The sequence below is a fragment of the Hyperolius riggenbachi genome, chromosome 3, assembly GCF_040937935.1.
Source record: "Hyperolius riggenbachi isolate aHypRig1 chromosome 3, aHypRig1.pri, whole genome shotgun sequence".
In the NCBI taxonomy this organism is placed as follows: Eukaryota; Metazoa; Chordata; class Amphibia; order Anura; family Hyperoliidae; genus Hyperolius; species Hyperolius riggenbachi.
This window is the reverse complement of record NC_090648.1, coordinates 193,990,630-194,014,814: the sequence shown is the minus strand read 5'-3', so window position 1 is coordinate 194,014,814 and position 24,185 is coordinate 193,990,630. Positions and strand designations below refer to the sequence as shown.

The following is a 24,185-nucleotide window of genomic DNA, read 5'->3' as shown; positions in this document are numbered from 1 at the left end:
AAACGCCCACAAAAATGGAGCGAACGCGCACAAAATCGACGGAAAACGCTTAAAAAAAGCGTAAAAAAAGCCCAACGCAGACTGATACACAAGCTGAACGCAATGTGAACATGGCCTAAAAGATTAAACCTCTCAGGCGATCTGCTGCTGTTGGTGAATCAGTTCCACATGCCTGGAGTAACCAGTATACAGCTCCCATTCATGTGTTCTTTGTAGCATCACAGTAAACAGTAGTAGGCTGTGTATAGTCCCTGGACTTGGGATAATACCACTGGATGAATAAAAAAAAAAAAGCTAAATAGAAGTTAGAGATGCCCCAAAATACAAGAGATTAGTATATTTATAATAGTAATTTACAAAGCACACAATTAGGTCATATACTAAGCATGATCAAGTCAACTAAAATGAAACCAATTAATAAAACTCGGAAATGTTTTATTACAGATTCACGCTTCATGTTTGCACTGCATTTTATACTTCCTTGTATCTATACTTTGACAAATACTGATTTTTTTTTACTGCAAAATGTAAATGTGACGCTCTGAAATGGAGCAGTTCAGGTGAATGACCGCCTATAAAGTGTTGCTTAAGTTGATACAGTCATGTACTCTGCTCCTATCAGAAGCTGTATTTAAGGAGTTATTTCTGTACATTCCACAAGTACCCAGGTGTTCAGAGAACTTCTGATGCACAGGGTAGTGATAACATGGAGCCATCTCATAGGTGGGACGCAGGGCACCATATTCACTGGAGGTTGTTCTGAACAAGATGCTCTCTGGCTTGGTTTGGTACAAGCTGTTGGGAGACATCTTCGGCTTCATTGTGCAGGAAAATACTGGATTCCCAGGATTCAAACAAGTTGTCTTGCCCTGCTCATTATCACAGTCTGAAGCTGGGGTCCGGCCTCCAAATGAAGAAGTGTTATTCATCTGAGAAGAGGAGGGAATGGTTATTGACCAGAAGTTTGTTGCAAATTTTACACTGTAAATTATCTACACCGTGCTTTCTTATCTTTCAGTTCCTAAGCACAAAATATAGTGATGTCGCACATGTAAGCTCGCAGACAGAAAAGCTTAAAGGGAACCTAAACTGAGAACGATATGGATTTTTCCTTTTAAGATAATACCAGTTGCCTGACTCTCCTGCTGATCCTGTGTCTCTCAGGCTAGGTTCACAGTGGGACGTTACAGGCGCACGTTAGTGCAGCCTGTAACGCAGCCCCACCGCACAGTAATGAAAAATCAATGGGCTGTTCACAGTGCCCACGTTGCGTTACATTGTAACGCTCCACGTCAAGAGAAAGTACTGCATGCTGTGCGTTATAGGCGGCTAAGCCGCGTTAGACTGCTTGCACATGCTCAGTCATGTTGGGGAGGAGGGGAGAGCAGCCAGGCACATGGCTAATTAATATTCACTGCACGGTGTGATGTGCAGTGTTTACTTCCTGGAGCGCCGCTCTGTGCGGCGATTGGCCGGGCGGGACCACGTGATGCCGCATGCGTCCAAGAGTACGCATCACGGCATCACGGACGCCAGAGTGAGCTGCACAACGCGGCTCACTCAGACGTCCACATCAGAGAGCACCAGGCGTTGTGTTAGGGGCACGTTATGTGCCCTATAACGTCCCCTAAACGCAACGTCCCACTGTGAACCTAGCCTGATACTTTTAGCTACAGCCCCTGAACAAGCATGTAGATTAGGTGCTCTGACTGAAGTCAGACTGGATTAGCTGCAAGCTTGTTTCAGGTGTATGATTGAGCCACGATTGCAGCCAAGGAGTTCAGCAGGACTGCCAGGCAACTGGTATTGTTTAAAAGGAAGCATCCATATCCCTCTCAGTTTAGGTTCTATTTAAATGATATGTCCAGGCAAATAAAAAAAAAAAAATCCACTTACATGGGGCTTCCTCCAGCCCCTGGCAGCCACCCTCTGCCCTCGCCGCAGCTTCGGTCCCCTCCGCTGCAGATGACGACCTCGCCAGGTCGGGTTCCGGGTCGGCTTCTTCTGCACAGTAGTTCTGCGCCTGCGCAGTACCGTCCTGATGATGTCAGCGCAACCACGTGATCCGCACGGTGGAGCGCAGAAGAAGCCGATTTGACAATAAGGTCAGAAACACCTGATCTGTTGCATGCTTTTTCAAGGTGTATGGCTAAAAGTATTAGAGGCAGAGGATGTGCAGGACAGCCAGGCAACTGGTATTGCTTAAAAGGAAATAAATATGGAAGGATCCATAGTCTTCTCACTTCAGTTGTCCTTTAAGGCTGCTTTCACAGTGAGACGTTAAAGTCGCACGTTATAAAAAGTAATAAAACGCAGACTGACACACAGCAACACAAAGTATGTGTGACATTCACAGTGCTCACGTTGCGTTGTGGGTAACGTGTAGCAATATTTAAAAAGTGCTGCATGCTGTGCGTTATAAGCGTTATTAACTGTTTGCACATGCTCCGTAATGTTTTTTTTAAAAATGCGACGCATGCGCCGTTTTCATTCCATCAGTATGCAACGAAAACGGTGCACCGCGAGACACATAACGTAGTTTAAAACAACGTCCAACTTCAAAACCAACATGCGTTGCGTCAGGGGCACGTTGTGCGACTTTAACTTCGCATCAAACGCAATATCCCACTGGGAAAGAATCCTAACTGCTTCTGATACCACAGTGATAGCCAAGTTTAAACTTTCATAGACCTGTGTAGGGAAGAACTGCCGCTTCAATTCATACTTGTCCATCCAGCCACACAAGCTATGTCTTTCATTCCAAAGTACTTCACAGCAGAATAAACTATAAACCCTAACCCAAACATCAAATAAAAAAATAAAAAAAAAATCATTAAACAAATGGAAGACCAAAGTAAAAAAGACAAAAAAGGAGAGCTATGTACCATCTTGTTTTTTATGCCTTATTCTAGTGATTTCTTAAAGCTGCACAGTAAAAGAAAATTGCTTAAGGCATTCAACTTCAAAGCGGAGAACAATGTAACTTCTATAAGAAGAGGAATTTATGACTTGGCAGACATTGCAAACTTCTATGTTGTATTATATTGTATTACACTACTATGCAACCTGAGCATATCCTAGCCAGGCAAGGCTGGCTGCCAAACATTCAGCTTGCAGCAATTTTGGAGAAATTGTAGAACTGAAAATGGCTGAATGCATGCTTGTGGGATCGGATATTTATAATAACCTAAATCTAAGGCCAGGTTCACAGTGGTCAGTTGCATAACAGATGCATTATAATGCGTTATAATAACTGTGAACTGCAATGGAGAGTGGACATAGACTTTGATACAAAGCCTGCATGCAGAGTGTTAGATTAATGCTATGAATCACAGTGCAGTACTGTGAACGGGCAGTGAGTTGACATGCAGAGTTAGGGCTGGTGCACACCGAGCGGCTTTTTCAGCGTTTCTGCAGCCACTTGCGGCTGCGGATACGCTTGGTCAATGTATCTCAATGGGGTGGTTCACACCAGAGCGGGAGGCGTCTTGCAGAAACGCATACTCCCGGGGTGAGGCATTTTTTGGATTGCGGATGAGTTTCTGCCTCAATGTTAAGTATAGGAAAAACGCAAACCGCTCTGAAAAACGCCTGTTCAGAGCAGTTTTGCCGGCGTTTGTTACAGAAGCTGTTCAGTAACAGCTTTATTGTAACAATATATGAAATCTACTACACCAAAACCGCTACACAAAACCGCAAAACGCTAGCTGAAACGCTACAGAAAAATAAGAAAAAGCGTTTCAAAATCTGCTAGCATTTTGCGGATCTGCTAGCGGGTTTTGGTGTGCACCAGGCCTTATTCTGCAATGCAACTGACCACTGTGAACAGGGCCTAAAGGCTCATACACACATCAGACTATAGTCTTTTGAAAATGAAAGCTCACAGACCAATCTTACCACCCTTCATGTAGTATGAACTCCCCATCAGAAAAAAAATCTTTGCAAGATGCTGCACACACCGATGCTGTACAGACACAAAAGATCAGTATCTGCAAAAGATCTGTTCCTGCCAAAAATCCATTCCTGCAAATTGCAATGATAGTCTATGAGATCTGCAGATCATCATACACACATGATTTAACTGACATTCATCTGCAGATCAGATCCACCAGGATGGATTTTCAGATCTGCAGATGAATGTCAGTTAAATCATGTGTGTATGATGATCTGCAGATCTCATAGACTATCGTTGCAATTTGCAGGAATGGATTTTTGGCAGGAACAGATCTTTTGCAGATACTGATCTTTTGTGTCTGCACAGCATCTGTGTGTGCAGCATCTTGCAATGATTTTTTTCTGATGTGGAGTTCAGCTCCTCAGAAAAGACTGTGTAGCGTATGGCTCTCATACTACATTAAGGGTGGTAAGATTGGTCTGTGATCTTTCATTTTCCAAAGACTATAGTCTGATGTGTGTATGAGCCTTAAGAGGTGCTTCCAAACTCTTAAAGGTGGGTATACACGTCAGATAAAAGTCTTTGGAAAATGAAAGATCACAGACCAATTTTACCCCCTTCCATGTAGTATGAGAGCCATACCTACACAGTCTATTCTATGGAGCTGAACTCCCCATCAGACAGAAATCTTTGCAAGATGCTGCACACACAGATGCTGTACACATGCAACAGATCACTATCTGCAAAAGATTAATCCCTGCAAAAGATCCATTTCTGCAAAATGCATTCATAGTCTATGACATCTGCAGATCTCATACACACCTTGTTTAACAGACAATTCTCTTTAGACCAGATCCACCAGGTTGGATCTTCAGATCGGCAGATAATTGTCTGATCTGCAGATGAATATCCATTAAACAAGGTGTGTATGAGGATCTGCAGATGTCATAGACTATGAATGCACTTTGCAGGAATGGATTTTTTGCAGGGATTGATCTTTTGCAGATACTGATCTTTTGCGTCTGTACAGCATCTTTGTGTGCAGCATCTTGCAAAGATTTCCATCTGATGGGGAGTTCAGCTCCATAGAATAGACTGTGTAGGTATGGCTCTCATACTACATGAAAGGGGGTAAAATTGGTCTGTGATCTTTCATTTTCCAAAGACTTTTATCTGACGTGTGTACGCACCTTAAAGGCTCATACACACATCAGACTATAGTCTTTGGAAAATGAAAGATCACAGACCAATCTTACCACCCTTCATGTAGTATGAGAGCCATACTCTACACAGTCTTTTCTATGGAGCTGAACTCCACATCAGAAAAAAATCTTTGCAAGATGCTGCACACACAGATGCTGTACAGACACAAAAGATCTGTTCCTGCCATAAATCCATTCCTGCAAATTTCAATGATAGTCTATGAGATCTGCAGATCATCATACACACATGATTTAACTGACATTCATCTGCAGATCAAGCAATCATCTGCAGATCTGAAAATCCATCCTGGTGGATCTGATCTGCAGATGAATGTCAGTTAAATCATGTGTGTATCATGATCTGCAGATCTCATAGACTATCATTGCAATTTGCAGGAATGGATTTTTGGCAGGAACAGATCTTTTGCAGATACTGATCTTTTGTGTCTGTACAGCATCTGTGTGTGCAGCATCTTGCAAAGATTTCTGTCTGATGGGGAGTTCAGCTCCATAGAAAAGACTGTGTAGAGTATGGCTCTCATACTACATGAAGGGTGGTAAGATTGGTCTGTGATCTTTCATTTTCAAAAGACTATGGTCTGATGTGTGTATGGGGCCTAAGGCTCATACACACATCAGACTATAGTCTTTGGAAAATAAAAAGATCACAGACCAATTTTACCCCCTTCCATGTAGTATGAGAGCCATACCTACACAGTCTATTCTATGGAGCTGAACTCCTCATCAGACAGAAATCTTTGCAAGATGCTGCACACAAAGATGCTGTAGACATTCAAAAGTTCAGTATCTGCAAAAGATCTGTTCCTGCACAAGATCCGTTCCTGCAAATGCATTCATAGTCTATGATATATGCAGATCATCATACACCCCTTGTTTAACCTCCTGGGCGATAATCCCGAGCTGAGCTTGGGGTATATCGCGCAGGAGGATTTCTCAGGCCCTGGTGGGCCGATTTGCATAATTTTTTTTTTTGTTACACGCAGCTAGCACTTCGCTAGCTGCGTGTAACTTCCGATCGCCGCCGATCCGCCGCTACCCGCCGTGCAGCCCCCCCCCCGGGACCCCTGCGCAGCCTGGCCAATCAGTGCCAGGCAGCGCTGAGGGGTGGATCGGGACTCCCTCTGACATCACAACGTCCATGACGTCAGTGACATCATCCCGCCATGGCGACCGGGGAAGCCCAACAGGAAATCCCATTCTGAACGGGATTACCTGCTTACTCTGATCGCCGAAGGCAATCTGAGTGGGTGGGGGGGATGCCGCTGCGCAGCGGCTATCATGTAGCAAGCCAAGGGCTCGCTACATGATTTAAAAAAATAAATTTAAAAAAAGTGCTGCGCCCCCTCCTGGGCGATGCAATTGTATTGCCCAATGGGTTAACAGACATTCATCTACAGATTAGATCCACCAGGATGGATTTTCAGATCTGCAGATGATTAACTGACATTCATCTGCAGATCAGACAAACAAGGTGTGTATGATGATCTGCAGATCTCATAGACTATGAATGCATTTTGCAGGAACGGATCTTTTGTGTCTGTACAGCATCTGTGTGTGCAGCATCTTGCAAAGATTTTTTTTCTGCGTTGCAGAAAAAATTCCGCATGTCAACTTACTGCCCATACAATTCTATGGGCCTGTTCACAGTAACGGATCGCATTATTCTAACTTACTGCATGCATGCAAGTCTACGTCCAGTCTCAATTGCAGTTCACACACATTTAACACGTGTTGTTATGCAACTGACCACTGTGAATCCAGTCTTAGGGTAGGAACACACTAGGCAGAATCGCATATGCCTTTTCCACTATGTGCTATGGAAAACGCATATGCAATTCGGCCTAGTGTGCTCCTACCTTAAGGCTAGGTTCACAGTGTTCAGCTGCATTGCAGAATAATTCTGCATGTCAACTCACTGCCCATACAGTTCTATGGGCCTGTTCACAGTAATGGGTCGTAACTGATTGCGTTTTTCTAACTCGCTGCATGCAGGCTTTGCATGAGGGTCTATGTCCAGTCTCCATTGCAGTTTACACTAATTTTAATGCGTTATAACGGTTGCATTGTGCAACTGACCATTATGAATCCAGGCTTAGGGTGAATTCACAGTGGTCAATTGCATAAAGCACACGTTAAAATGTGTGTGAACAGCAATGGGAGACTGGACATAGAAATGTATGCAAACCCTGCATGCAGTGAATTAGAATAACGCGACCAGTTACAACACAGTACTATGAACAGACCCATAAAACTGTATGGGCAGTGAGCTGACATGCAGAATTATTCTGCAACGGAGCACTGTGAACTGGGCCTAAAAGATGAGGCAGATACAGTATATAAAAAACATGATTTTTAGTGTTAATAATGTCAAATGTTCCTAAATATATAGCAAATGTGCATATACACTTTTAAAATCCACTTCAATCAGTCCCAGCTCATTACAACGGGCTTAATTACAGTTGCATGCATTCTATTAAAATTAATGTATGTGACCTATTTATACCAGTTCAAAAAAACTTCTCATATCAGTGTGCCACTCTTCATACACTAAACTAGAGGTAGCATAGTACAGTAGTATATAATACAGTAGAGCCCTGGCTATCTGGAACTCAACTAAGGCCTCCTTCACAGTGGGACGTTGCATTTGATGCAACATTAAGGTCGCATAACGTGCCACTAATGCAACGCATTGAAAGACTATAACTTGGACGTTATAGTACATTCTATAGCCCTGCATTTGGTGCGCCGTTTCGTCGCACAGTGATGGAACGAAAACGGCGCATGCGTTACATTTTTAAAAAAAAAAACACATTACTGAGCATGTGCAACACACACACACAACGCAGCAGATTTATTGCTAAACGCACAGCATGCAGCATTTTCTAAACCTTGTTACACGCAACGCAACGTGTGCACTGTGAATGTTGCACAGACTTAATATTGCTGTGCGTTAGTCCACGTTAAAACATTTTCTAACGTGCGACTTTAATGTCGCACTGTGAAAGAGGCCTAAAGCTATACATCAGGTGACTTAGCAGCTGATCGACTACATGATTCGATCATTATAATCTAATCGGATAAAAATCAGTGCCGCCAACTGCATGCCTGACCGACAATGTGACTAATTTTGGTACGAAAATTGGTCTCATTGTCGATCACACATGCTGCAAGATGTTGGGCCGACTTGCTCTATCGGGTGCTCGGTGGCATGCAATCTCGGGATGATCGACGAATCCCCCTACGCTGTCCCCCCCCAATGTTAAATGTCCCCATGTTGCCCAGTGCTAGGTATACATTACCTGTCCACGGCCTCCATTCTCCATACATGCGCACCACCTGGTTTCCTAGTAAGGGCACACATGTGACGTCAGACGTCATACACGTCTGTTACTAGGCAACCATGTGAAGAACAGAGTGCACCCAGAGCCAGCGGGGACAAGCGGAGGCCACGGACAGGTAATGTATACCTTCAGTGGGCACCGAGGGGGACATTAACATTAGGGCGACTGCCTCGGGGCGGCGAGGCGTTCAAATGCGGTGGCACAACGCCAATTCCGGAATGATTTCAGCTTGAAATTGATCAGGAATTGGCCTGCGGTGTATGGGCAGCTGACAGATCTCTCTCTTATCAGATTCGATTAGAGAGAGGTTTGTCTCTTGGTCGAATCTTCCCATACATCGCTAGATGTATCAAGCAGCCTCAACCAACCAGTACAAATACAGCAGTACTCACAGTGGTGAATGCCATCTTCTTAAGCTGAATACCCACCAGAAGATAAATCGGCGAACCTACAACGCAACCTGATGAACGAATGTTCCCTGATACATCTTCTACTGTGGGAACACGCCACGGACGCAAACAATAGTTCAGGCGACCGCAGTACTTTGCTCCGTAGTATTTATTTGATCTTTTCACCATTGAAGTTAGTACTGTTAAGTTTGATTTAATTTGATTTTTAACACCCATGGCTATTAAAGTAATATTCTTCAGGTGAAATACCACAGGGGACCAGGCCCCTAAGACGTTATCCATTACTTCTCCCACTGCCCTCCAAGAGCTATAGTACAATAGCACAAGGCTGAACACTGTGCTCCTCCCACTGTTATTGGGACATTGGGATAACCATGCATTTGAACAACCTTCCCAAGAGCTGGATCTACGTACAACCTACTCAATGATGCCATTGATCAATTATTAATTCAATAGCAAATACGGTATAATAACAATATCAGATATTATTTATTTTATTAGATCTTGAAAATTAATAAGAAGTAATCAATTGTACAAGAATGATATCAGGCAGATTCTACTGTCTCAGGTGAAACAAATATGGCCACTTTAAGTAACGTCCCCATACACTTATCAATTTTGCTGTTCAATTCCCTTCAGATTTGATCGCTCTGCAGGGAATTGTCTGTCCAATCGATTTGAGCAATTCTGACCAAATAAGAAACGGAAAAATATTAAATAATAATAAATAATAACGGATAGAAAGTATAGATCGGAGAGGACAAAAGATCTAGATCAATTGGGGGCAGGAAAGGAGCATCAGTACATAACACTGCACTGCAACAAAAGATATCGACATGCGATATCACGACTGAAGAGCGTGACAGAACCCCTGATCGCTGTTCCTTCCAAATGTTTTATTGCTGGAATCCATTGAAAATTGATTTGCAGTCTGTGGTAAGAATTGATCCCTTCTTGAAGCTTGTAATTTTCACCCACCTTCTATTATTTATTGTGCACTGCTGTAGTATGCTTGTGATTTATAAAATAAAACAAATTTTCTAACAGCACTGGAAAATAAGAAAAGCATTGTTTTGGAGATAAATACGTTAAATACAAAGATTTAAATACAATTAAATCTAGATTTTATGAAGTTCTATATATAAGGCCGAAACAGAGGACAACTGGAAGAGGAACTGGGGAATTAAAAGACATTCCATATTTAAATGTCCTTATTGCAATCTGCCATAGTCACGCATGTTACCTTGTTCCTCTCGCACTGGGCTCAGCGTCCACCAACTTCAAGCTTGGAGGCTTATGTAGTGACATCTCCATGGTAACCCTTCTATCCTCGTGCCACCACCCCCAGCCCGTCCCCTTTGTTGACATGTCGCCTGCTCGGACTGACTGCCTGGCGGGAGTTGTAGTGAACTGCTCGTGCTGCACAACAGGGAGGAGGCGGGTCTGAACTACAGCTACCGGCATTCCATGCGATGTGGCCACGCCCCTCCAGTCAGCTGCCTCTGGTCCGGGTGGTAGCGCAGTTGTTTTTGCACAGACGTCACTTGCTGTGGGACTGGAGGTGACACCGAGCGGTGGTTGGAGGACAGGAGGCTGTTATCCCGGCACATGTAAACATCAGGCCTGGGGTCCCCAGGGCCAACCTGCCTCATCGTGGTAAATAATTGCTGCGGGAGGGGGGCGGGGGAAATAGCCTGTGAGGGGCTACCTGAGAATCAAGCCTGTTCCTGCCCCACCTGTGGCTTCCTGCTGCAGTTGTAGGGGGGGTTCGCTTGTGGTTCCACTATGCTCTTTGTTTCTTGAGGCTGGAAAATGCTTTTTGTAGACGCAACTTTGTCTAATTTGCAAGGACGCTCATCTCAAATATTGTTTCTGTGGATTTTTGGCAACCTCATCAGGTTTTGCAACTAGCTGCAACAATTTATAGCTGCTACTATCACAAAATGCAACCTTACCAATTGCTTAAATTAAAGGGTACCTGACATGGGAAGGAAAAAAAAGTATACATACCTGGGGCTTCCTCCAGGCTGATCGCTGCTTCGTCGTCCTCCTGCGCCACCTGGATCCTCCACAATAGGCCCTGGAAAGTCCTTCAGTCGGTGCAGGCTCGCCCTTTCCGCTCCTGTGGCTGGGAGCGCTCTGTGCCTGTACTGGGCCGTGCATGCACAAAACACCCCAAACTGGAGGACTTTCTGGGGTGAATTGTGGAAGATCCAGACAGCGCAGGAGTGTGGCATGGAAGCAATTACCCTGCAGAGGGCTGGAGGAAGCTCCAGGTATGTATAATTTTTTGGTTCTTTTCTGTTAGCCGGGCGCAACCATTAGGTGGCGATAAAGCTTCGTTAGCCGGGTGCAACTGAGCTAAGTAATGTAGAATGTAATCTCCCTCGCCAGCGATCGCTGGCAGCAGAGTTACATCTTTCCCTACTATCCATGGCGGCCTGGAGGGGGAATAGTATTTAACGCCGCTGGGATTTTGCAGGCCGAGGGAGATTACATTCTACATTACTTAGCTCAGTTGCGCCCGAAACCTCCCCCAGCACTGTTCTACTCTGAAGTTTTATCGCCACCTAGTAGTTGCGCCCGGCTAACGGAATAGTACCAATTTTTTCTCCTGCCCCATCTCAGGTTTTCTTTTAACCACTTAACGACCGCCTAACGCCGATAGGCGGCGGCTGGTCGTAAGTGGGTTTCCATGGAAACCGTTCCATGTCAGTTCACGGAGGGTGTCTCCCTGAACAGCCTGCGAGCCTCCGATCGTGGCTCGCAGGCGAAATGTAAACACGCGGGGAAGAAATCCCCTGTGCTTACATCCTACGGCGCTTAACAGCAGCGCCGTAAAGGAGTTTGGCGATCCCCGTCCTCTGATTGGCCGGGAATCGCCGCAGCTGAAGCCTATTAGAGGCAGTACAGGATGGCTTGCCGTCCTGTACCGCCTATCTCGAGCAGGAGAGCCCACGCAGCACAGATCAGCCAAACATGCTGCGGTCCTTAAGTGGTTAATGAGAACTGAAGAGAAAGGGATATGGAGGCTGCCGTATTTATTACCTTTTACACAAAACCAGTTGCTTGGCACAGTCCTGCTGATCTGTTTGGCTGCAGTAGTGTCTGAAAATTACCAGAAACAAGATAGCATCACTTTATTTGCCAAGTGCGCTTTTTGGCTTACTCTGAATTGGTTGTGGTACATGTGGCAGGACAGTAAAGTGCAATACAGTAAAAAGGAATAGACATGGCATAGTCAGTATGACATAACACAGACGTGGCATTGTCAATATGTCATTCAAGAGCAGAGTGGACAAACTAGTTCTCACAGCATAGAAGTGGAGGAGGGCTACAGGTGAACAGGAGTTGGAGGAGGGATACAGGTGAACTGATGTAATGCTTCCCATAGGACTTCACTAGAGTGAGTTCAGTAGGACAGCCTGGGGGAAGAACGTGCTCTTGTATCTGGTGGTCCTAGATGGTATGACTCTGAAACGTCGACCTGGTGGGAGTAGCTTGAAGAAGCGACTGCCTGGATGGGAGGGGTCATGCAAGATCCTGGTAGCCCCGACCTCATTCTGGTAGTGTGGAGGAGATCCAAGGGTGGCAGGGGTGATCCTATGATCTTTTACTGCAGCACTGGTTATTCTGTGGAGTTTATATTTGTCACTGGCGGACACTCCTGCATACCAGACAATGAGGGAGGAGCAAAGGATGGAATCAACTGTGGCCGTGTAGAAGCTGATGAGCAGTTCCTGTGGTATACCAAACTTTTTCAGCTGGCACAAGAAGAATAGCCTCTGTTGTGCCTTCTTTTGGGTTTTAGTGGTGTTCTGCCCCCATCTTGGCTCGTTGGTTAATGTTGTCCCAAGGAAACCGAACAACCGAAATGCAGATAATCTTGTCAGATCTGAAAAAATGGCAAAAGCGCATAATCTGCTGCATGCTTGTTCAGGGTCTAGGCTAAAAGTATTAGAGGCAAAAGATCATGAAGATAGCCAGGCAACTGGCATTGCATAAAAGGAAATAAATATGGCACCCTCCCTAACCTTGCTACAGTTGCCCTTTAAAGCAACCGAGCACTATTCTTACACCCTCCCCTCCTCCTCCCCCTGGCAATGCCTAGAGCTAGAGGTTCAACTTCCTACATCAGTGGTAATGTATGTTGCATTCCTGGTTTTAGGACATCTGAGAAGCTCTGTTAGGCCTCATTCACACTATGCAGTGCTGAGACATTGCAAAAAGGCACTTGTCTACTTAACAGGACCCAGCAGGAAATCTAATAAGGAAATTCACCTACCTCGATTGGGTGGACAGCACCCTCTCGAACAGCAGCTCTGAGGCATTGAGGTATGGACTCCACAGGACCTCTGAGGGTGCCCTGTGGCATCCGGCACTAAGTAGAAGTAAATCCTTTAATTCCTGTTAGTTGCAGAGTGGGACCTCCTTGAATCAGACTTGTTCTTCCAAAACATACTAAAGATGCTCAGTTGTTGTACTGGGATCTGGGAATTTTGGAAGCCAAGCAAAATCTGATTCATGGTGCAGTTTTGATGCTCACGTGCCTACTATAGGCATTTTGGCAGTGGAAAAGGGTCAGCAAGGAAACTCTGTGTGGACCAATGCTATGCCCCAAACCCAACAAACACCTCTCTCTCATGGCCAGCAGTGAGGCTACTCTTTCATCTAACATTGCTACTCCGTGCACACGGGTCATAAACACCGTTGACTGATGTCGCCAGTTGGGGATTGGTACCCAATCCACTTGGGCGACATTGCTGCGCCAGCCTGTATAGACACATGTCAGCTGTGTAGCTAACAAAGCGTTCTGTTGCTATACGGGCAGGGGGGAGGGGAAGCGGAGGGATGACAGAGCAGCGCACATGTGATATCAAGTGGCGGGTTGGGAAGCGGCATGCACAAAGGACTTGGCCGTCTCTCAGCCAAGTTGATCCACCGGGCAGATCACTTGCGAAACAGCGGTCAGGGGTTACTGTACACATGCCTGACCATTGGCTGAATTGGTCATTATCGGTTACCTCAGCTGACTTTAGTCATGCATGTGTGGAAGGCTTAAAAGGGCAAATATGCATTAAAATGTATACATCCATGATAGCAGGACAAAGCATGAGAAAACGCAACTGACGTGCAGAAAAAAGCAGCAAGTAAGGCACGTTTTTATTTTTTTTTTATTTTATTTTTTTCCCTGCAAATAAAACAAACAACTCATTAGCTGTTAACCACCCCACTAAATAACAATGCATCAATGAGTTTTGGGCATCTATGACCTTGTTGCTGGTTCACTGGCCAGCCTTTCAAGAATCACTTCTGCTAGGTACTCAGGCAAACAAGGCTGCTGTGCACATCCTACACTGACCATAAATAGGGAAATGGGAGGTGTAAACAGATGTGGCCAAATAGAAATGCAGATCAATTTTAAAGGATACCTCAACTGACATGTGACATGATGAGATAGACGTGTATATACAGTGCCTAGCACACAAATAACTATGCTGTGTTAGTGTGTTCCTTTTTTTCTTTCTCTGTCTGAAAGAGTTAAATATCAGGTATGTAAGTGGCTGACTCAGTCCTGACTCAGACAGGAAGTGACTACAGTGTGACCCTCCCTGATAAGAAATTCCAACTATAAAACACTTTCCTAGCAGAAAATGGCTTTTGAGAGCAAGAAAGAGATAAAAAGAGGAATTTCTTATCAGTGAGGGTCATACTGTAGTCACTTCCTGTCTGAGTCAGGACTAAGTCAGCCACTTACATACCTGATATTTAACTCTTTCAGACAGAGAAAGAAAAAAAGGAACACAGCATAGTTATTTGTGTGCTAGGCACTGTACATACACATGTCTATCTCATTATGTCACATTTCAGTTTGGGTATCCTTTAAAGAACACCTGATCCAAAGGTATGTAATTAGTGATCTAGTTTAAACAGATGCAAAACTGAAAAATATACACCTTTATTTCCAAATAAAATATTTTTGCCATACATTGTACTAGGGACACAATTAAAAAGTAATAATTGGGGCAAATAAAGTGTGTGGGTTTTATCCACAGTAGCACGTTTCATTTTAAAACTATAATGGCTGCAAACTGAAAAATTATGTTTTTTTTCTTATTATTCCCATTAAAATTGATTTAGAATAAAATAATTCTTAGCAAAAGTACCATCCAAAGAAAGCCTAATTTGTGGCAAAAAAATATAGATCATTTTGGTGTCATAAGTAGTGATGAAGTTAATTGGCGAATGAATGGGAGGAGCGCGGAACCGTGAAAATTGCTCTGGTCCATAAGGAGAACACCACCTGTAGTGGTTAAATAATGCTTCCGAAGAAGGTCGTATCTGTCCTGCACACGAGTGAGCGCAGTATAGACCCGAGTGTCTTCAGTAGTACTCGGAAGCCTTCACGAGGACTTCCAAAGGCACATTCAAACAGTTGGTTAAATAACTTTCATGGGGGGGGGGGGCAGCGTTGGCTTTAAAGTGACCCTAAAGTCAGGAATAAAAAATGAGTTTAACTCACCTGGGGCTTCCCGCAGCCCCCTGAAGCTGATTGGTGCCCACGCTGACTCCATCAGATGTCCCTGGACCGGCCGGCGGCGACTTCCGGTTTCGCCGTCACCGGCCGAAAGGGTGGGAACGCGAGTGATTCTTCGCGTTCCCAGCCAGAATATATTGCAGCATAAGGAGGCTGCAAAAGCAGCATAGGGGGCGCTATTCTGGCTGGGAACGCGAAGAATCACTCGCGTTCCCAGCCTGTCGGCCGGTGACGGCGAAACCGGAAGTCGCCGCCGGCTGGTCCAGGGACATCTGATGGAGTCAGCGTGGGCACCAATCAGCTTCAGGGGGCTGCGGGAAGCCCCAGGTGAGTTAAACTCATTTTTTATTCCTGACTTTAGGTTCACTTTAAGACAAGGAGAGAGGACCGGAAAGGCTCTAGGGGATCCAGAGCCTACCCTCTTCATAGGTGAGTATCTTACATTTTTTTGAGGTTCGCTTTAAAGAGACTCTGTAACAAATTTTTCAGCATTAGTTCTTCTATCCTATAAGTTCCTTTGCCTGTTCTAATGTGCTCTGGCTTACTGCAGCCTTTCCTAATTGCACTGTCTCTGTAATAAATCTTATCTCCTTTCCTCTGTCGTGTCTGTCGGGCTAAGGCTTGAATGTGTGGAATGTGCCAGGCTGCTTGTGATTGGATAGAAGCGATACACACCCTCTGCAGGCCCCCTGCACACTCTGTATGACTCACACACTCTGTTTATGTGAGCCTATCACAAGCTGGTTAGTTTGTTTGTAAACACTTCCTAAAACTGTTAATTACAAGCCAGGATTGCAGCAGAGAGTGGCAGAAATGGCACAGGAGAAAATAAGGAATAGAATGGTATGCTTTTTAGTGTAAGAATATTAAGTAATTAATATTAATATTAAGTAAGAATAGTACAGATTCTCTTTAAAGGGGTTCTGTGGGGGTTCCTGAGGAGAAAAACTGCCACTTACCTCTGGCTTCTATCAGCCCCCTGCAGTGGTAATGTCCCACGCCGTCCTGCTCCCATCCGCCTATCCCCGTGTCAGGGGCCTGAGCGGAGAAACAGGGTTTGACCACAGTTTGCAGTACACAGACACTGGAACCAGGAATTAAGGTGCAAAAATAATGATTTATTGCAAATGCAATAGAGCACGCATACATGCAAGCGTAATGCAAATATCACACAAACATATGTACAGCACACAATATATACGAATAACCCGGGAAGCAGTGACAAATATATGTAACACCTGACTATCTATCTATCTAAAGTGCACAATAATATATACAGGAAATATATTCACAATCGCAGTACAGACAGGGATCAGGCAGAATATCAGAGTCAAACAGGAGAGCAAAGTCAGCAACAGGTTATCAGAAAGCACAGTACCAGGGATTAGACAAAAGCAAGGTCTCAGACAGCATAAACAGGTTTGGCAACAGGAAGGCATACATAGGAATCAGGGCAAGGCACAGGAACCAGGGTGTCCAGAACTCAGACCTGGGAACATAAAGTTCTGGCGATTAGCAGGGGGAAGAGGCAGTCCTTAAATAGTCCATGTGATAGCAAACAGGATGCAGCTGGTGGTGAGAGTTCACTTGAAACCACCCGGAGGCCAAACAAGGAACTGCAAGTCCTTAAAATAGTATTCACAGGCCCCCTGCTGGTGGATGGTGGAGGTTCAGGACAATTCAAAGTCCCCAGAGCCCTCTGCTGGTGGAATAAAAGAAGTCCAGGACAGTCCTGTTCCATGTTGCCACCAGCAGGCAGAAAGTGGCAATACAAGGTTCCTGACACCCCGCAGCCGCCACCGGGCTATTATTCGTCTGTCACACAGACGAATAATACACGTTCCCGCGCCTCCGCTCGCGTCATCTGAGGCTTACTGCGTAGGCGCAGTACAACGGAGCCTTGTACTGCGCTTGCGCAGTAAGCTTCCGATGACGCAGGCGGAAGCGAGCGGGTGCGCGGCCACTGTAGCGCAGCCGCAGTTGGATCCCATGCCGCGCTAGACCGGGGCCGGCGGCGGAGAACGGCAGATGGGAGGACGCCGCTGTGGGACATTACCGCTGCAGGGGGCTGATAGACGCCCATGGTAAGTGTCTGTTTTCCTCCTCAGAAACCCCTAACAGAACTCCTTTAAAGAGGAACTCCAGTGAAAATAATGTAATACAAAAAGTGCTTCATTTTTACAATAATTATGTATAAATGATTTAGTCAGTGTTTGCTCATTGTAAAATCTTTCCTCTCCCAGATTCACATTCTGATATGTATTACATGGTGACATTGTTACTGTGGGCAAGTTATGTAGCTGTTTCTAGCTGTTCTGTCTGTTACAGACAGCTAATAACAGCTATTTCCTGTCTGTGAACATTGTTACATTGTGGCAGTTTGCCAGCAGTACCGCGGTATTCAGAGGTTCTTGTGGGAGGGGTTTCAGCACAAAATCAGTCACACAGCGCCCCCTGATGGTCTGTTTGTGAAAATCATTGTATTTCTTATGTAAAATGGGGTATCAGCTACTGATTGGGATAAAGTTCAATTCTTGGTTGGAGTTTCTCTTTAAGGTGCTCCGTGCCCTTATCCCCTTGGGCAGTTATCTGCAAACTTGGCTCTCCAGATGTTAAGGAACTACAAGTCCCACAATGCATTGCAGGAGTCTAACAGCCATAGTCATGATTCATAAAGGCAAATGCATTGTGGGACTTGTAGTTCCTTAACAGCTGGAGAGCCAAGTTTGCAGATCACTTCCCTTGGCTAACATCGTTGGGCCTGGCTGCATAGATGCGTGTCAGCTCTGTTACTGATGATGCTCTGTGTTGTTATGTGGGGAAGCAAAGGGACAGCGGAGTGGCGCATGCGTGATGTCACGCGGCGAGCAGGGGCAGCGGCCGTTGCTGAGGATGAGTGCACGGAGCGGGGGGCAGAGAGGACATGTCATTGAGTAGGTAAGTTACCTCTGTTTCTCATCTGCCCCTCCTCTTCAATTCAACTTGTGTACACTTTAAATCACCTTTCCAGAGGTGTCTGTTTGTTCCAGGGTCCCCCATAAAAACTACAGTACCTCCCCCCTTCCGTTTCAGTGACCTTTAGGGCTTGTTCACACTATAAGAGCTTTCCTAAGCACTTTGTGATTTTAAAAGCTCTTGCTAATATTATCCTATGTGAGTGTTCACACTGGAGTGATGTGATTTTGTAAAAATCCCCCATAGCATTGCATAAGCAAGAGCTTTTAAATCTAGGCTGAAAAACTGAGCCATAGATACGTTTACAGACCAAGTGTGAACCTAACCTTACTGCATGTTGTGTGTAATGTATGTATTTAGACTTGTGGGAAAAAAACTCACTCTAGACCAGGCATGGGCAAACTTGTTAAGGAACTACAAGTCCCACAGTGCATTGCAGGAGTCTGACAGCCACAGTCATGACTCATAAAGGCAAATGCATTGTGGGACTTGTAGTTCCGTAACAGCTGGAGGGCCGAGTTTGCCCATGCCTGCTCTAGACTGATGTGGGAAAAAAAAACTTGCCTCTTATAATATTAAAAGCTATTCTGCTGTGGAAGTACAGGTTCCCCTCGCCTTGTTTATTCAATACTGAGTTCCTGCTTTCCTGTGTGGTAAATCAATATCATATCCTCTCGAGTGCACTAGTGATGCAGACGCAGCTCAATATTTCATCAGCTTGGTTTATAAGCAGCTTAATTAGAGAAGCATATGTTAATTCTGTGTGTGGCGCGGCACTGGTAGTTATCTGTATTCTAAGAATAAAATGCTCTGGCTGTTGATGTTTCTGTACTGATCTCAGAATTGCCTCAGACCTTCGGAAACATTTGCCAGGGCAGATTATAATCATTGTGGCCTTTCCTTGTTACATGGTCTTGCATCACTTATAGGCGAGAAAGGGTCAACACCATTTTATGCGTGTAGAAGTTAGCAGCAGCTTGTGAGTGATGACTGGGCATGTTCCTCCACCTGGAAGCTGATTTTTTTGTTGTGTGTGTGTGATTGCACTGTTTTTGCCTCCAGTTACATAATTATAGCTTTTTAACTGTAGTCTGCATTTAGCAACACAAACTTGACTGACTCCTCCCAGCTTAATCTTGTGACTTTCAAGAACAGCTGCGTGTTTGAAGAGGCAGAGTGATAAACCCCTTAGTTTTAGCACCAGTGAAAGTCTGTGGCAATACATTAGATTGCACCTTCTGCTTTTTAAAAATGTAAAATGTCTGCCTTATGGAAACAACTGTACTTGCTTGTGTGCTGTAGGCCTATACCATAGTAGAGAATATATCTAACACAATGCACAATAAATAGAGTATATTGATAAAGTGCCACTCTGGCCCAAAACAGACGCTTTGTACATTTTGTGAATATGTGTGTTTTGTGTGTTTGTTGCTGCAGGCTGTTGATAGAAGTCATTTGCTTGACCTTGTCACCTGTCATGTGGCTGTGTGGAACTCATGCATTCTATGATATTTCTTTAAATTCAACCAGTCTGGCACTTAAAGTGATCCTTAACTGAAAATAAAAGCAAGAGTTTCACTTACCTGGGGATTGGACCAGCTCCCCACAGCCATCCTGTGCCTGCAGCGTGCCAATCCAATCCTCCGTTTCTGCACCGCAGCTTACTTTTGCTTCTGCAAACTGATTAGTCGGCGGTCAACTGCGCCTCTGCGCCCTTGTCATGTGTATCCTCGTAAGCGTTTACGTCATCAAACTCATCCTGCACAAGTCCAGTAAAAGGTTCTTTGTTTACTGCGTTTGATGTGAACGCTTACCAGGATACGCATGGCAAGGTCCGCACAGGCGCAGTGGAGCAGAAGCAAAAGTAAGCCGGGGCGGAGAAACGGAGGATTGGGTCGGCACGCCCAATCCTAGACCAGCTGTGGGGAGCTGTCTAAGCCCCAGGTAAGTGTAACTGTTGCTTTTATTTTCAGTTAAGGATCACTTTAAAGTAGAACTGAACTCTTGCACAGGACAGAAGGAAAATCTAGAGAAATGCACCATGTATGTATTTAGAGAGTTTAGCCTGTTTAGTTCCCCCTCAATTGTGTTTAATCACAAGTTGTAATTTGATCTCTCCCGTGTCACATGACTGCCATGACAGAGATGGCAGATAAGCTCATTTTAAAGCACGGGATGTTAAATGCAGTGGCTTGCAAAAGTATTCGACCCCCTTGAAGTTTTCCACATTTTGTCGTATTACTGCCACAAACATGAATCCATTTTGTCATATTACTGCCAAAAACATGGCCTGACATACCACTGCTATGCAGACGACACTCAACTATATCTTTCCTTCAAGCCTGGTGTGACAGACCCAACTCTAACTATAAACGCCTGCTTACGTGAACTACAGCAATGGATGAATGACAACTGGCTGAAACTAAATGCAGACAAAACTGAAGTCCTTCTGATTGGAGGGCAGAGAATGATAACATAACAACTTAACTTGCAGTCTTCACCACTGGGAATAGGAGGCACGGATCTGCGCAGCTCTGATCATGTGCGTAGCCTGGGAGTTCTAATTGATTGGGATTTAAAGTTCAGAACTCAAATCTCTGCTGTGGTGAAATCATCCTATTTTCACCTGAAGAACATTGCAAAATCAAGCACCTCATACCCCCAGAAGATCTGCCAACCTTAGTCCACGCCTTCATCACATCCCGACTGGACTACTGCAATGCTCTCTACACTGGCCTTCCAAAAAAGGTCTTGTACCGACTACAGCTGATACAGAATACTGCTGCCAGACTGCTAACCAACCAACCCCGTCACTGCCACATAACGCCAGTCCTGCACTCCCTTCACTGGCTACCTATAGAATGGAGGGTCCTATTCAAGATCGGCCTACTGACATTTAAATCCCTGAATAATTTAGGCCCTGGATACATGAAAGATATGTTGCAGCTGCGTAGCAATCCCCGCATTCTCAGATCAACAGGTTCTAATAATCTAGTCATACCCAGAGTCCACTTGGAAACTTTTGGTCCCAGAGCCTTCTGTCATGCTGCCCCTACGTTTTGGAACTCCTTACCTCAACAGATCAGGACAGCTCCATCCCTGGACGTGTTTAAATCGAGACTGAAAACACACCTGTTCAGTTTGGCATTTGCAGAAATATAACTTTTGTTGTGTGAATACTTCATCCTACTAATTACTGAATCTGAGAGAGCCTAAGCGCTTTGAGTCCTATGGGAGAAAAGCGCTATAGAAATGTTATTGTATTGTATTGTATTATTGGAATTCCACTTGAAAGACCAATACAAAGTGGTGTACATGTGAGAAGTGGAACAAAAATCAAACATTTTTTTACAAATAAATAGCTGCAAAGTGGGGTGTGCGTAATTATTCAGCCCCCTCTGGTCTGAGTGCAGGCAGTTGCCCATAGACATTGCCCGATGAGTGCTAATGACTAAATAGAGTGCACCTGTGTGTAATCTAATGTCAGTACAAATACAGCTGCTCTGTGACGGCATCAGAGGTTGTCTAAGAGAATATTTGGAGCAGCAACACCATGAAGTCCAAAGAACACACCAGACAGGTCAGGGATAAAGTTATTGAGAAATTTAAAGCAGGCTAAGGCTATAAAAAGAGTTCCAAAGCCTTGAAGATCCCAGGGAGCACTGTTCAAGCAATCATTCAGAAATGGAAGGAGAATGGCACAACTGTAAACCTACCAAAAAAAGGCCGTCCACCTAAACTCGCAGTCCGAACAAGGAGCGCGCTGATCAGAAATGCAGTCAAGAGGCCCATGGTGACTCTGGACGAGATGCAGAGATCTACAGCTCAGGTGGGTGTATCTGTCCATAGGACAACTATTAGTCGTGCACTGCACAAAGTTGGCCTTTATGGAAGAGTGGCAAGAAGAAAGACATTGTTAACAGAAAAGCATAAGAAGTCCCGTTTGCAGTTTGCCACAAGCCATGTGGGGGACACAGCAAACGTGGAAGAAGGTGCTCTGGTCAGATGAGACCAAAATGGAACTTTTTGGCCAAAATGTAAAACGCCATGTGTGGCGGAAAACTAACACTGCACATCACTCTGAACACACCATCCCCACTGTCAAATATGGTGGTGGCAGCATCATGCTCTGGGGGTGCTTCTCTTCATCAGGGACAGGGAAGCTGGTCAGAGTTGATGGGAAGATGGATGGAGCCAAATACAGGGCAAACTTGGAAGAAAACCTCTTGGAGTCTACAAAAGACTTGAGACTGGGGCGGAGGTTCACCTTCCAGCAGGACAATGACCCTAAACATAAAGCCAGGGCAACAATGGAATGGTTTAAAACAAAACATATCCATGTATTAGAACGGCCCAGTCAAAGTCCAGATCTAAATCCAATCGAGAATCTGTGGCAAGATCTGGAAACTGCTGTTCACAAACTCTGTCCATCTAATCTGACTGAGCTGGAGCTGTTTTGCAAAGAAGAATGGACATGGATTTTAGTCTCTAGATGTGCAAAGCTGGTAGAGACATACCCTAAAAGACTGGCAGCTGTAATTACAGCAAAAGGAGGTTCTACAAAGTATTGACTCAGGGGGCTGAATAATTACGCACACCCCACTTTGCAATTTTTTTATAAATGTTTGCAATCATGTATGATTTTCGTTCCACTTCTCACGTGTACACCACTTTGTATTGGTCTTTCACATGGAATTCCAATAAAATTGATTCATGTTTGTGGCAGTAATATGACAAAATGTGGAAAACTTCAAGGGGGCCAAATACTTTTGCAAACCACTGTATGTCCATACTACTTCAATGAATCAGGAAGTAGAAACACTGCAGATTTGTTTTAAGATTTGTATCAGCAGTAACAAAGACATTGTTTTTGTTTAAAGGTTATTATGCTGTTGCGTATCTTTTAGAACAGAGAGGACGTTCTGAGTTCATGTCTGCTTTAAAGAGAAACTGTAACCCAGCGTTTAACTTAATCCCAATCAGTAGCTGATACCCCCCTTTCCCATGAGAAATCTTTACCTTTTCTCAAACCGATCATCAAGGGGTCTGTATGGCTGATATTGTGGTGAAACCCCTCCCAAGGTGTGATGTCAGCACATAGGTGTCTGTTTGCTGCTCTAAAACAGGGTGGTATTTCCCTATGGGTGCTTAAAGAGGATCTTCATCCTAAAATACAAAAACTTGCAGCACTGCTGTAATGAAAAGTTATATTTACCTGCAGTGTCTTGTCCCACGAAGCCGTCCCGAAGACCCCACATCACACCATTTCTGGCACCTGGCCCCGCCTCCCCTCTCTCCTCAGATCACTGCAGTAAATAGCTTGGCGGTTTTTCTCGGAGGAGAGATGAGAAGCGGGGCCAGGCGCCGGAAGTGTAGTGATGTGGGGGTCTTCGGGGCGGCTTCATGAGGCAAGACTCCGCAGGCAAATATAACTTTTCATTACAGCAGTCCTGCAGGTTTTTGTATTTTAGGATGAAGATCCTCTTTAAGGTTCACACTGCAGGAAAAAACACAGTATTGTCCGTTCCCACTAGGCTGATCACAACATGCAAAATGCTGATTTGTCTGGTGGATTCAGTTCCGCTGCCACTAGCACCTGCCGTTTTGTTTGAAGCAGATCAGAGCCCGACAGAAGCATGGGGCACCCTATTGGTTTGCAAAGAAAAAAAAATGGGAATCCTGCTTCAACAGAGAAAATTTTCATTGTTTCGTGAGGACCAATGAGAATCCGTCCTTTTTCTAGGTAGTATTTCTGTAGGTTTTACCTGCAACGGGAGCAAAGTCTGACTGAGGCCCAGTGCACACCAAAAACGTCTAGCAGAT

The 24,185-nt window shown here is 44.7% G+C and overlaps 1 protein-coding gene across 1 annotated transcript in view; it reads left to right on the top strand.

Annotated features, from left to right (window-relative positions):
• Window positions 1–10,350: 10,350 nt before the first annotated feature.
• The window catches only part of CCPG1 (cell cycle progression 1), a 60,310-nt gene continuing 46,475 nt past the window's right edge, over window positions 10,351–24,185 (top strand). Inside the window, exon 1 of the mRNA XM_068275488.1 lies at window positions 10,351–10,525. The gene's annotated coding sequence lies outside the window, so the exon portion shown is untranslated. The remainder of the gene's footprint in view (window positions 10,526–24,185) is intronic.